General features: G+C 36.3%; 1 protein-coding gene across 8 annotated transcripts in view; it reads left to right on the top strand.

The window, feature by feature from the left end:
* The window catches only part of WDFY3 (WD repeat and FYVE domain containing 3), a 273,216-nt gene that overhangs the window by 24,842 nt on the left and 235,838 nt on the right, over nucleotides 1-12,536 (top strand). The gene's annotated exons all lie outside the window — the stretch shown is intronic.

Below are 12,536 nucleotides of genomic sequence, written 5' to 3'. Positions count from 1 at the left end.
TGGTGGTGAGGATGAGCTGGGGCAGGAGCAAGGGTAGGGTTACTGTTGGGAAGTGTTTATGGCAGAGCAGATTCTTTCTGCCACAAGGGAGAATTCTTCCTGGCTGATCCTGGTTTGGAAGATGTGATGATGGCTAAAGCTACGTGCCTCTTTCTCCTCTAGCACTCTGCTTGGCTTTCATGCTCCACAGACTCCTCACCAGGGTCCCCCTTCTCTCCCATGCTCTCCCACCAATGCTTTCACCCTGTACTTAGATGACCTTTCCTTGCTCTGGTCCCTTTCTGTGGGAGGATCGTGTGATGGGCACCTCTAGTCTGCCATCCTGCCACTCATTCATTCTCTAAGTAAAACTTGTAAGTCAGTGTATTTCAGAGTTCTTGAGACAAGAAGCAAAATTTTGAGAGCAGATGAAAGACACCATCTTTATCATCACCACTTGGTTCTCCTAACCTGTGTGTTCTGGAGGTGGGAGACATCATATTATTGATGGGTAGTGCAGATCCTATTTTATATAGTACAGGATTGCACCCCAATTTCAGAATTTTTTAGGTGGGGCAACGACTTTCATGTCAAGTGTCAAGAAGCCATTACCTTCTACTGTGGGGACAGCCATGTTTGAATAAGAGTCTGTTTGAAAAGACTAGTGAGGTCCCTAGGCACCTACCCACGGACATTTGAAGTGAATTCCTGGATCAGAGGCCACATGATTTATATGAAGCATTCACTTAGTATTGGATAGTGGTGCTGGCAGAGGCAAATTCAGAACTGGTGTTTCTTAACAGTGAGTACCAGCACTCACCTTTCTGTAATGCAAAGGGCTTGATGTAATTTGCCTGCTAAGAAGTAGTTCCTATGGGGACTCAGGCAAATGGGTTCTCAACACTGCTGGTATTTAGGTCAGTTTACGTGAGTCCATGCAATAGAGCCCTTGCATAACTGCTTTTCCTTCCACCTGGTGGTTTTCATGAACCTATTGAGCAAGGCCCAGCCTGGCTGGAGAAAGAGTATGGCTTGATCTATATGATGTGGGTCATCTTATCCATCCAATTATTATTTCAAGAAGCTTTATATTTTGATTTGTTTGCTTTGGCAGTGGCAGATTTCTGGTGAACATACACATGGGATAGGAATTTTTTTATAATATGGCCTTGTTCTGAGAGGTTCATTCAAATAGCTGTTCCCCCAAATCTCCTTACCATTTTTCCTCTGATCTTTTCAAGGTCGTTGATCATGACTCAGAAAAGGGAAGGATCATAGGCTCTCCAGCCACTCAAGTGTCTATTACGGAAGTAATAATACATTCTATAAGTTCCCAAAACTTAAGCAAGATTTGTAGCCACAACATAGGACTTTATTTTTAATTTTAACTTATTTTTGGCTTCAGTTGACTCAAATCTTTTCCCTTTTTGATTTTATATTTTATATTTCTCAACTATGAAGACCCGATTTTAAAACTTCTGTTTTTTTTTTTTTTGGTTTTTAGAATGCTAATATGCCTTATGTTTTGTGTTTGTGAAGACACGTATGTACATGATACATCTTGTATATGTATATTCATGGACATATATACTCATTTGAGTACAGAAAATATCTGGAAAGATGTACACCAAATTTAATAATGACCATCTCTGGGGCATGGGTTAGGGGAAAAGAAGAAGAGTTGGTATTTTGGTGGAGAGCAACTATTATTGTTTTACTTCAAAAAATGTGTTCTATTTGATATTTTGTATTCTAAGAATATACTTTTGTTAATATGAAAAATGCCAGTATATGATTTTTGCTTCTTATAGTTAAAGTTAGTTAAGGTAATTTGGAGATGATTAAGGACTAATATGCAGTAGTTATTTATATAAAGCTATCTGTGCTGTCATCAAAAAATATGTAATGTTTTTTATTTGTTTTAGCATGTGTATTTGATAGTCAGGTGCTTATTGAAAGTCTTTGCATGAGTTAGTCTTTTATGTAATTACACTTTGGTTGAATTTCTTTGCTTTCTCTATCAATATAAACTTTGCATTTAAAACTTGCGCAGTAATTAACAAAAAGTTCAATATATCTTAATCTGAAATGTCTGTACTTTAGAGGTTAAATTGCAGTAAGGACCTGCAGGAGAGAGGCCTTCAACATGTTATTTTCTCTTGCTAATCTTAGGTTTCATGTCTGGGCATCTCATAGGGACCCAGTGCTATGAAGGGCTCATAATTAGGAGTGTAAGGACTTACTTGCAAGTTTTTAGTATGTGTAGGCCAGAGTGTATCATCTTCAGACTATTTACTAGTTGATGATTTTGTCACCTTTCAATGAGAAATCTATCATCTCTTTTTTAGAAATAAACTTACTCAGGTATAAATGTAAATAAAAGTAAACAAATCATAAGTGTACTATTTAATGAACTATTTCAAAGTGAACATGCTTTACCATTAAAAAAAATGAAAAGAATAGCCACAGACTAGGAAAAATATTTGTATCTGGCAAAGGATTTGAACCAGAATATATAAAGAAGTCTCACTATTCATTAAGAAGACAGAGAACCCTGTCAAAAAATGGACAAAGGAATAGAACAGTCATTTCACCGAGGATTTGTGATGGCCAATACATACTACATAAAACGATAAAAGTATATAGAAAAATGCTGAACATCTAGTCATCAGGGAAATGCAAATTAAAACCATAGGGTAATACCACCACACATTCACTAGAATCACTAATTAAGTTTGGTAAGGATGTGCAGCAACTGAAAGTTTCCTCTCATACATTGCTGGTGAAATGGTATAGCCGTTTTAACAACCAGTTGGTTAGTTTCTTATAAATTTGAACATATTCCTAATGAACTATAAATTCTATTCCTAGGTATATACCCAAAAGAAGGGAAAGCACATGTCCACAAAAAGGCTAATGCTCATAGCAGCATTACTCAAAGTGGTTTTAATTTGCTTTTCATGAATAATTAATGATACTCAGCATCTTTCATATGCTTATTTTCTGTCTGTATCTTTTTGTGTGTGTGTTAACATCTTTTGCTCTTTTTAAAATTAGGTTGCTTATTTTATTGAGTTATGAGAGTTTGTTATATATTTTAGGTACCATTCTGGTATGTGTTTTACAAATACCTTCTCCCAGTTTGTGGCCTCTTTTCATTTTCAAAACAGTATCTTTTGAAGAGCAGAAGTTACTTTTGGTGAAGTCCACTTTGCCAACGTTTTTCTTTTGTAAAGGTTTCTGCTTTTTTATGTCCTTCAGAGAGTTCTTTGCCTAACCCAAAATCACAATGATTTTGCTCTAAGTTTTCTTCTAGAACTTTTAGGTTGTACATTTAGGTTTATGACCCATTTTAAGTTAAATTTTGTATATGGTGGTTGACTTTTTTGTGGGTTTTTTTTTTTTTTGCATGTGGATGTCCAGTTGTTCTAGTACTGTTTGGTGAAAGGTTTTTCCTTTCTTCATTAAGTTGTTTGACATCTTTGTCAAAAATCCATTGACTTAGGGCTGGCTAGTTAGCCCAGTTGGTTACAGGGTGTTGCTATAACACCAAGGTCAAGGGTTTGGATCCCCATACCAGCCAGCCACCAAAACAAACAAACAAACAAATCAATTGACTATATATGTGTACATCTGTTTCTGGAATCTGTATTCTTTTCCACTGATCTAGGTGTCTGTTCTTTCACCAATACTACAATGTCTTTTGATTACTGTAGCTTTATAATATGACTGGAGGTCAGGTGACATGAGCCGTCCAACTTTGTTTTGTTTCAAAATTGTTTGGGCTCTTCTAGTTTTCTTGCTTTTCCATGTAAATTTTAGAATTATCCTGTTGACTTCCAAAAAATAAAGTCTGCTCTAATTTCGATTGGGATTGCATTGAATCTGTGGATAAATTTAGGGAGAAGTGATAGCATGACTGCATTGCCTCCCAATCCATGAACATGGACTGCCTCTCCATTTATTTAGGTAGGTTGTCTTTGACTTATCTCATCAGTGTTTTGTAGTTTTCAGAATACACATCTTGCACATCATTTGTTAAATTTATCACTAAGCATTTCATGGTTTTGGGGTGCCATTATAGATGGTACTTTATGTATATATAATTTTCAGTTTCATTATTGATATGTAGAAACACAATTGATTTTTGTACATTGAATTTTGTATACTGCAACCTTGCTAAATTCCTTTATCAACTCTAGTAGGTTTCCTTGCCAAATTTTGAGGGTTTTCCAGACAAACATGTTGTCTGGAATAAGAACAGTTTTATTTCTTCCATTCCAATGTATTCCTTTATTTTTCATACCTTATTGCACTGGCTAGGACTTCCAGTATAATGTTAACAACAGAACACAGTGAATCTTTCACCATTAAATACAGCGTTAGCTGTATCTATTTTAGAGATGCTTTTTATCAGTTTAAATTCCATTATATTCCTAGTTTAATGAGAATTTTTAAAAACCATTAATGGATGTTGAATTTTGTCAAATGCTTTTATATATCTATTGAGATTATATGATGTTTTTATTCTGTTGATATAGTGAATTATATTTATTAATTTTTCAAATGTTGAACCAGCTTTACATTTCCAGGATAAATCCCACTTGGTCATGATGTAATATCTCTTTTATATATTACCATATTTGTTTTGCTAATATTTCATTGGAAGTTTTTGCATCTGTGTTCACAAGGAATATTAGATTTCTAGTCTTCTTTTCTCTTAATCTTTTTGTCTGGTTTTGATATCAGGATATTGCTGGTCTTATGAAATATTTTGGGAAGCACTTCCTTCTGTCTGGATTGAGCTGGTTAGTGTAAACAAGAATATATAGTATGCTATCTTTTGTGTAAGAAGGGAAAATAAAATATACATATATACCCTTAGCTTGGGTAGAGGTGATAGGGAGAGGTTGCAGACAAATCCTGAGCTTCTATTAGGTTTGTTTTTTGTAGTGATGTGGACAAAGCACTTCTGGGACATGTGTAGGTGGTTTGGGGATTGAGTGAACGTTTTGAGGTTGCTGGAGTGAGGGTTCTCCCTGAAGAAGGAAAGGCATACAAATATGGGATGGGGGGAAGCAAAAATAAATCCTGTAGGGATGGAATGGAATTAAAGCTATCAGTGTGAATTTATTGTTTTTAAAACCAGTTTATATATATAAATGTACGTTCACACACACATGTATATGTATGTATGGACATTTATATAGACATATATTTGTATGTGTACTTGTATATATGTGCACATACTTTCTAGCTCTATCCAACAAAAAGGCTAAGAAGCGAGGAGCACACCTAATTCTCAAATCTTGGTTCTAACACCATTCTCAACTCAAACCAGTGCCACAATAGCTAAGTTCAGGCTGGGGCAGGATACATACCAGGTGAACCTGGATAATTTTTTTTTTAAGCTAGAAAATAAGAAAATGTTTTTTTAAAAAAAACCAAAAAACGGGACGGACTGGCCAATGGTTCACTTGGGAGAGTGTGGTGCTGATAACACCAAGGCCAAGGGTTCGGATCCCTATATAGGGATGGCCGGTCAGCTCACTTGGGAGAGCATGGTGCTGACAACACCAAGTCAAGGGTTAAGATCCCCTTACTGGTCATCTTTTAAATAAATAAATAAATAAATGCTCACTTGGGAGAGCATGGTGCTGACAACACCAAGTCAAGGGTTAAGATCCCCTTACTGGTCATCTTTTAAATAAATAAATAAATAAATAAATAAAATTTTTTTAAAAGGGACATGTCACAAGAAGCCTGTTGGCATTCTCTCTGGCCAATCTGGGATAATTTGATCAATAAGTATAATAATTAGTTATAAACCATTAAGAATATGAATTAATTCATAATGATAATAATAAACTGATAAATTAATAAATATAGCAGAGAGGGCTCTTGCTTACAGTAGAATTTTCAGTTCTGGGGTTGGAAAATCATCATTTTTTAGCCAGCATGTAAAGATTAGATAGGGCAAGAGTCATAACTAAATCAGGGGGAAATATTGGTAAGGAGCAGGATATTTCCATGGTTTTCAAGCGTCTCTTCGTGGACTGTGTAGTAGTTGCAAGGGATAAATAGTGATTATACATTGTTGAGATCCATCAACAATATGGGGCAAATGGTCACCACGTGACTTGAAATATGACACCCTGAGGGGATACATATCTCCTATGTAGTTTTCTGGCCAAACCTGCATAATCTGAATCTAATCATGAGGAAAAATCAGAGAACTCCAAAATGAGGAATGTTCTACTTAAAGGGGGGTGGGGGGACTGTGTTTTTCAAAAAAGTCAATGTTGTAAAAAGCAAAGAAAAACTGTGGAAATGTTCTAAGTGAAATGAGGCTTAAGAGAGATAACTTATAACTGCAATACCTGTCCCTAGACTGGACCCTATAGTGAAGGGGGGAAATACTTTAAACAATATTGGATCAGTTGAAAAATTAGAATTCACACCATACAGTAGATAAAGATATTGTAATAATGTTAAATCTACTGAAGTTGATAACTGCTTTGATTATAAAAGAGAATCTCTCTAAGGAAATACACATTGAAGGAAAGGAGCAAAGGGCTATGATGTATATAGCTTATTCTTATTTAAAAAATATGAATGTGTGTGTGTGTGAGAGAGAGTGGCAAGGAAGGGTTAAACACATGAGCACAAATAACAAAACGAAGGGGGTAATGTTAATAACAGGCAAATCTGGGTATAACAGTGATTTTTGTATTCTTATATTTGCAACTTTTCTGTAAGTTTGAAATGATTTTCAAACAAAACGATTAAAACATTTAAAAATATCTGCCCTTTATTTTTAGACTTTCCTCATTTATAAAGAGCTTGGTTCTTGTCTGGAACCAGTTTGGAATGAACATTTTTATAATATTTTCCTGTGTGTTGGTGTTGTGGCACTGCAAGCCAACCATTGTTGAAAATGACAGCAGTTATTGGAAAATAAATGAATCATTCTGTGGATGGCCAGAGTCTAAAGCCTAATTTGTGGGGGAGCTATTTACAATATTGATTACTTTAAGCTTGTGGAAGTCTTAGCTACAGTGTTTACTGAAGTCTTTGGGGTTATCATTATCACTTTTAAGAAATTTTAGAATGATTATTTTACATCAAAAATCTAGTTGTTATCCCTTGATTATTTAAATTATCTTGTTTTTATAAACTCAGATTCCCATTTTTAGCCTTAAGAGTATTATTCATTTGCTCATTTAAAAAAAGTTTATTAAATGTCTACTCTGTGCCAGACCCTTTTCCAGGTGTTGAAAATGCAGCACCAAACAAAACAAAGCTCTGGCCCTCATGGATTTTACATTTTCATGGGAGGACATAGACATACAGGAATAGAAATAAGTGAATTTTAGTTGATAGCACTGGAGAAAAATCAGAGCAGGGGGTTAAGGAATGCTGGGGGCAGACTTGTTGAAATTTTAAATAGAGTGGATAGGAAGGAAAGACTTTATCCTGGAGACATTCGAGCAAAAATCTGGAGAAGGGGAGGGGAGTGAGGCATGTAGAGATACAATAGTCTCCCTTATCTGTGGTTTCCTTTTCTGTGATTTTTAGTTACCCATGGTCAACTACGCTCTGAAAATATTAGATTGACTGTCAAAGTATTGCAGTGCTTGTGTTAAAGTAACCCTTATTTTACTTCATAATGGCCCCAAATGGCATATTGTTATAATTGCTCTACTTACTATTGTTAATCTCTTACTTTGCCTGATTTATAAATTCATCATAGGTATGTATGTATTGGAGAAAACATAGTATGTGTAGAGTTTGGAACTATCTACGGTTTTAGGCATTTATTAGGGGTCTCGGAATGTATTCCTGTATCCCCCGTGGATAAGGAGGGACTGCTGTAGCCATCTCCTGGAAAAGTATGTAGGCAGAGAGACTGGCAAGCGTAAAGGTCCTGAGGCAGGGTTGTACCTGGCCAATAAAAGGAATAGCAAGGTGGGCAGTAGGATATGAGGTCGGCAGTAATGGGGGCCATGTTCTATAGATTCTTTTATGACATTTAAAAAATTTTGGCTTTTACTCTGAGTGAAATGAGAAGCCACTGGAACATTTTGGAAACAGATGTTACATTGTATGATTTTTGATTTAAGGTTGTCAGGATCACTCTGGCTCCTTTGATGAGAAGGGACTGAAATAGGGCAAGGGTAGAAGTTGGGCCAGTTACTAAACTATGGCAAAAAATCCAAGTGAGAGATGTATAGACTTTGACCAGAATAGTACCTGTATAGGTGGTGAGAAGTGGTCAGATTCTGGATATATTTTGTACATACAGTCAATAGTATTTGCCAAAGGGTCAGGGAGAAAGAGTAAGAACTTGTACTTTAGAGGTCAAGTAGAAGAGGAGGAATTAGCAAAGGAGGGTAAGAAGAAGGGGCCAGTGAGATAGGAGGAAACCAAGAGTCTTTTGTTCTGGAAGCCAGGTAAAGAAAGTGTGATGAGTCATGCCAAATGCTGCAGATAAGTCAAGAAAGATGAGAACTGTCTGGCTTTTGGATTTAAAGGTGTGTAGATAATTGGTGACCTTCAAGTTTTGGTGGTATGGTATGGAGAAAAGTCTAATTGGAGTGTGTTCAATTTGAGTGGACATACACTAGCAGACCCAGAATACTCATTTGTTTGTGACCTTTTGCTGAAAAGGGAATCAAAGAAATTGGCCATCTCCTAGCAGGGTGTGTGGGGGTCAAAGGGTTTTTTGTTGTTGTTGTTCTCCAGTGTTTGGAAATCTATCTGCCAATGGTTTTGCTTTATCAAAGGAGGAAATTGATGACGTAGGAGAGAGAAATGGGACTGACCAGAGCAATGTCCTTGAGTAGGAGTAGAAGCATAATACCTAGTGTCAAAGAGGAGTTAGACTTTGATGTGATCCCTGAAATTCAAGCAGAGGAAAAGAGTACAGATTTAGGCAGGTGGGTAAATGTCATGAGATTCTGGAAGTTGTCTTCTAATTGCTTATATAGGAATTAAGATCAGCATGTAGGGTGATTCAGATTTTATGTGGCTTTTGATTTTTTTTCCTATACAATGCTGTTCATCAGATGAACTGCCAGGAGTCCTGGGAAGGCATAGGAAAGATATAATATAAACTGCATGTTAAATTTTTTCAGCTACTATATGGTCCAGCAATCCCACTACTGGGTATTTATCCAAAGGAGAGGAAATCAGTATACCAAAGAGATACCTGTACCCCCATGTTTATTGCAGCAGTATTCACAATAGCTAAGATATGAAATCAGCCTAAATGTCCATGAACAGATGAACTGATAAAGAAAATGTGGTATATATATATATGTGTGTGTGTATATATATATACCACATTTTCTTTATCAATATATATATATACACACACAATGAAATACCATTCACTTATAAAAAAAAATCCAATATCATTTGTAGTAACATGGATGAGCCTTCAAGATATTATGTTAAGTGAAATAAATCAGGTACAGAAAGATAAATACCACATGTTCTCACTCATGGGAGGTAAAAAAGTTGAGTTCAGAGAAGTAGAGAGTAGAACTATAGTTACTTGAGGCTGGAATGGGAAGGGGGAAGGAGGCAATAGGGAGGGGTTGTATACAAACAAGCTAATACAAAAAAGTTAATGGATACAAGCTTACAGCTAGGTGGGAAGAATGAGTTCTAGTGTTGTATAGCACTGTTAGGTGACTATCGATAGCAATAATTGTATTTTTTCAAATAGCTAGAAGAGAAGATTTTTGAATGTTCCCACTACAAAAAAAAAAAGATAAATGTTTGAGGTAATGGGTATGCTAATTGCTGTGATTTGATCATGAGTGAGGAAAAAACACATACAGTTTGTATACTCAGCAACAGTCTTCAACACAGAAGACCAACTTCTGTGACCAAATGTATGGGGATTTCTCCCCACCAGCAAGCAAGCCAGCAGTTTTCCAGCTGACACCAGCTGGGTATCCTGTAATTCAATTCAGTTCTGAGACTACCTAGAGACAGTATCAGATCTCCCAGGTTAAGAGCTCAATCTCCAAGACTGCCCCCCATTTCAGATGCCAGTCACAAGTGCAGGCCTCTGGAACTTCTGACAAACCAACTGTAAATTGGGGTTCTCACAACCCCCTCTTTGGGTTGGACTAGTTTGCTAGAGCTGCTTATAGAACTCAGGGAAACACGATTACTGGTTTATTATAAGGGATATTACAAAGGGTACAGGTGAAGAGACACATAGGGCAAGGTATTGGAGGAGGGGGTATGGAGCTTCCAAGCTGTCCCCTGGGCAGGCCACCCTCCAGGAACCTCCACATGTTTAGCTATCAGGAAGCTCCCCGAACCCTGTCTTCTTGAGTTTTTATGAAAAATTTATTATGTAGGTATGATTGAAGCATGGACAACCGTGTAGACATGTGACTGGACAATAGGAGTATGACCTAACACTAACAAAGTGGGTGGAGAAACCCAGCAAGACCTGTTTGTTCAGATTCTCCTCAGCCTCTGTGTGGAGCATTCCTTCCTCCCCTGTATGGGGCAGGACCCCTTCTCAAATAGGGGTCTTATGACCTACACTCAGATAAGGTACTTCCCAGAATTTCTTTATGGCCAGCTCCAAGACAGAAAGGCGAGGTAAGGTTAGAATAAGCTAGGAACTATAAATGAAAACCAGAATATACATATCATAATATCACAGATCATTACACACTGTATACATGTATTGAAATATCACTCTGTACAGCATAAAAATGTACAATTATCACCTGTCGATTAAAATATTTTTTCAGAAATTTAGCTTTTTGTTATTATTTAGTTTGTCTACTTCGTATAAACTTGGAAAGAGACTTCTAAAAATCTTTCAGGGCTATCTGGAAAAAAATTGTTTCTCATTGATCTTCAGGCCAGAGTCTGATTGATTCAAAGAACCTTTAAATTTACCCAGCACAGTTCTCATGTTAAGTAGAAAACTAATTGAAAATCATAGCTAGGCCAAGGAGGTACAGCTAATTGTTGAGCCAAGTCTGGAATCCAAGTCTCTGTAGTGTTCTAATTTATATAATTTAGTTTTGAAGTTCACTTTTCATATATATATATATATGTATGTATATACACTTAAACTCACACCTTTGGCAATATAACTGACTTATTCTAAATAGGAGGCAAGCAAAGCATGAAATAAAAATACGTGAGATGTCAGAGTCAGAATGGGAACTCTTTCTAAATTGTGACCTGTGTAAAACTTTATACCTGAAAATCATATTGCATGTTGCAATTAGAATGTACTGAAATAATTTCATAGCATTTGCTCTTGGCTGAATTTATATTAAAATGAAAAATTATAAAGCTGAATCAATTATGTAATATTTTAGATTTCTGATACTTTAAAACATCTGTAGATTACATTAATATTCAAAAATGGGTTGAGAAAAACATTGACACTCTAGCTTACTGGTTCCAGTTGTCTGGCCTCCTGCTGTTTCTGCTTCTGCTTCTTTATCTCAGCATCTGCCTGTACCTAGTAATTTAAAACTTGCAAAACCAAATAATCAGCATCTGAAATACATATAAAATTTTTATGAAACAATAAGAAAAGGGCAAACTCAGGAGGAAGATAGGCATTTCATAAAAGAAGAAATATGAGTTAGCCAGTAAACATGAAAACATGCACAGCATTATTAATCAACAGGAAATTGTAAATTAGGAGCACAATTAGATGCCATTTTATATCCCAAAGTTAGGATGTTGGCATTACTAAATGTTGGAGAGGATGTCGATCAATATGAACTGCCTGTTGCTGGTGGGATTATAAATTGCTAAACGCACTTTGGGGAAGATAAAAATTGGCATCATCACGAAAAATTGAACATACTCTTTCTATTAATCTGTTTCTGTTGCTTATAACAAAATACCTGGAACTGGGTATTTTGTAAAAACTAAATTTATTGCATACAATTTTAGACTCTGGGAAGTCCAAATTTCAGGGAACATATCTAGTCTTCTTTGGTGGTGGCTTTACAGCAATTCAGGGGTGTCACATGGCAGAAAATGGTGGAGCAGAGAGAGAGAGAGAGACTCCCATGTGCGCTCCTTTTAAAGCCTTCAGAACAGGCCCCTGACCATTCTTAATCCATTCACTACCTCATGGTCTTGCAATCTGATCACCTCTTCAAGGCCCCACCTTTCAATTACCATAATAGGATTCCCCACCCTCAACAGTTACAATGGAGATTAAGTTTTGGGGGGATATTCAACTCAAGGCACTCATACTCCTCACATCCTAAACATATACTTAAGAGAAACTTTGGTGCATATGGAACTGGTGACTGTATTAGAATTTTCATAACAGAAATGTTCATAATAGCAAAACAAAACAAAACCTGGTGGGAAGATAAGATGCTATTGACAAGAGAATGGATAATTAAATTGTGGTACATTTCCACAACGCAGTATTATTCTGCAGTAAAAATGAACCATGGCTATGTGCAACCACATGGATGAATCTTAGAAACATATAATATTGAATGAAAAAAAATCAAATCCCACAAGACAGGAGCAATTTG

The sequence above is a fragment of the Cynocephalus volans genome, chromosome 9, assembly GCF_027409185.1.
Source record: "Cynocephalus volans isolate mCynVol1 chromosome 9, mCynVol1.pri, whole genome shotgun sequence".
Lineage (NCBI taxonomy): Eukaryota > Metazoa > Chordata > Mammalia > Dermoptera > Cynocephalidae > Cynocephalus > Cynocephalus volans.
The sequence above is the reverse complement of the archived record's forward strand: the minus strand, read 5'-3'. Positions and strand labels throughout refer to the sequence as shown.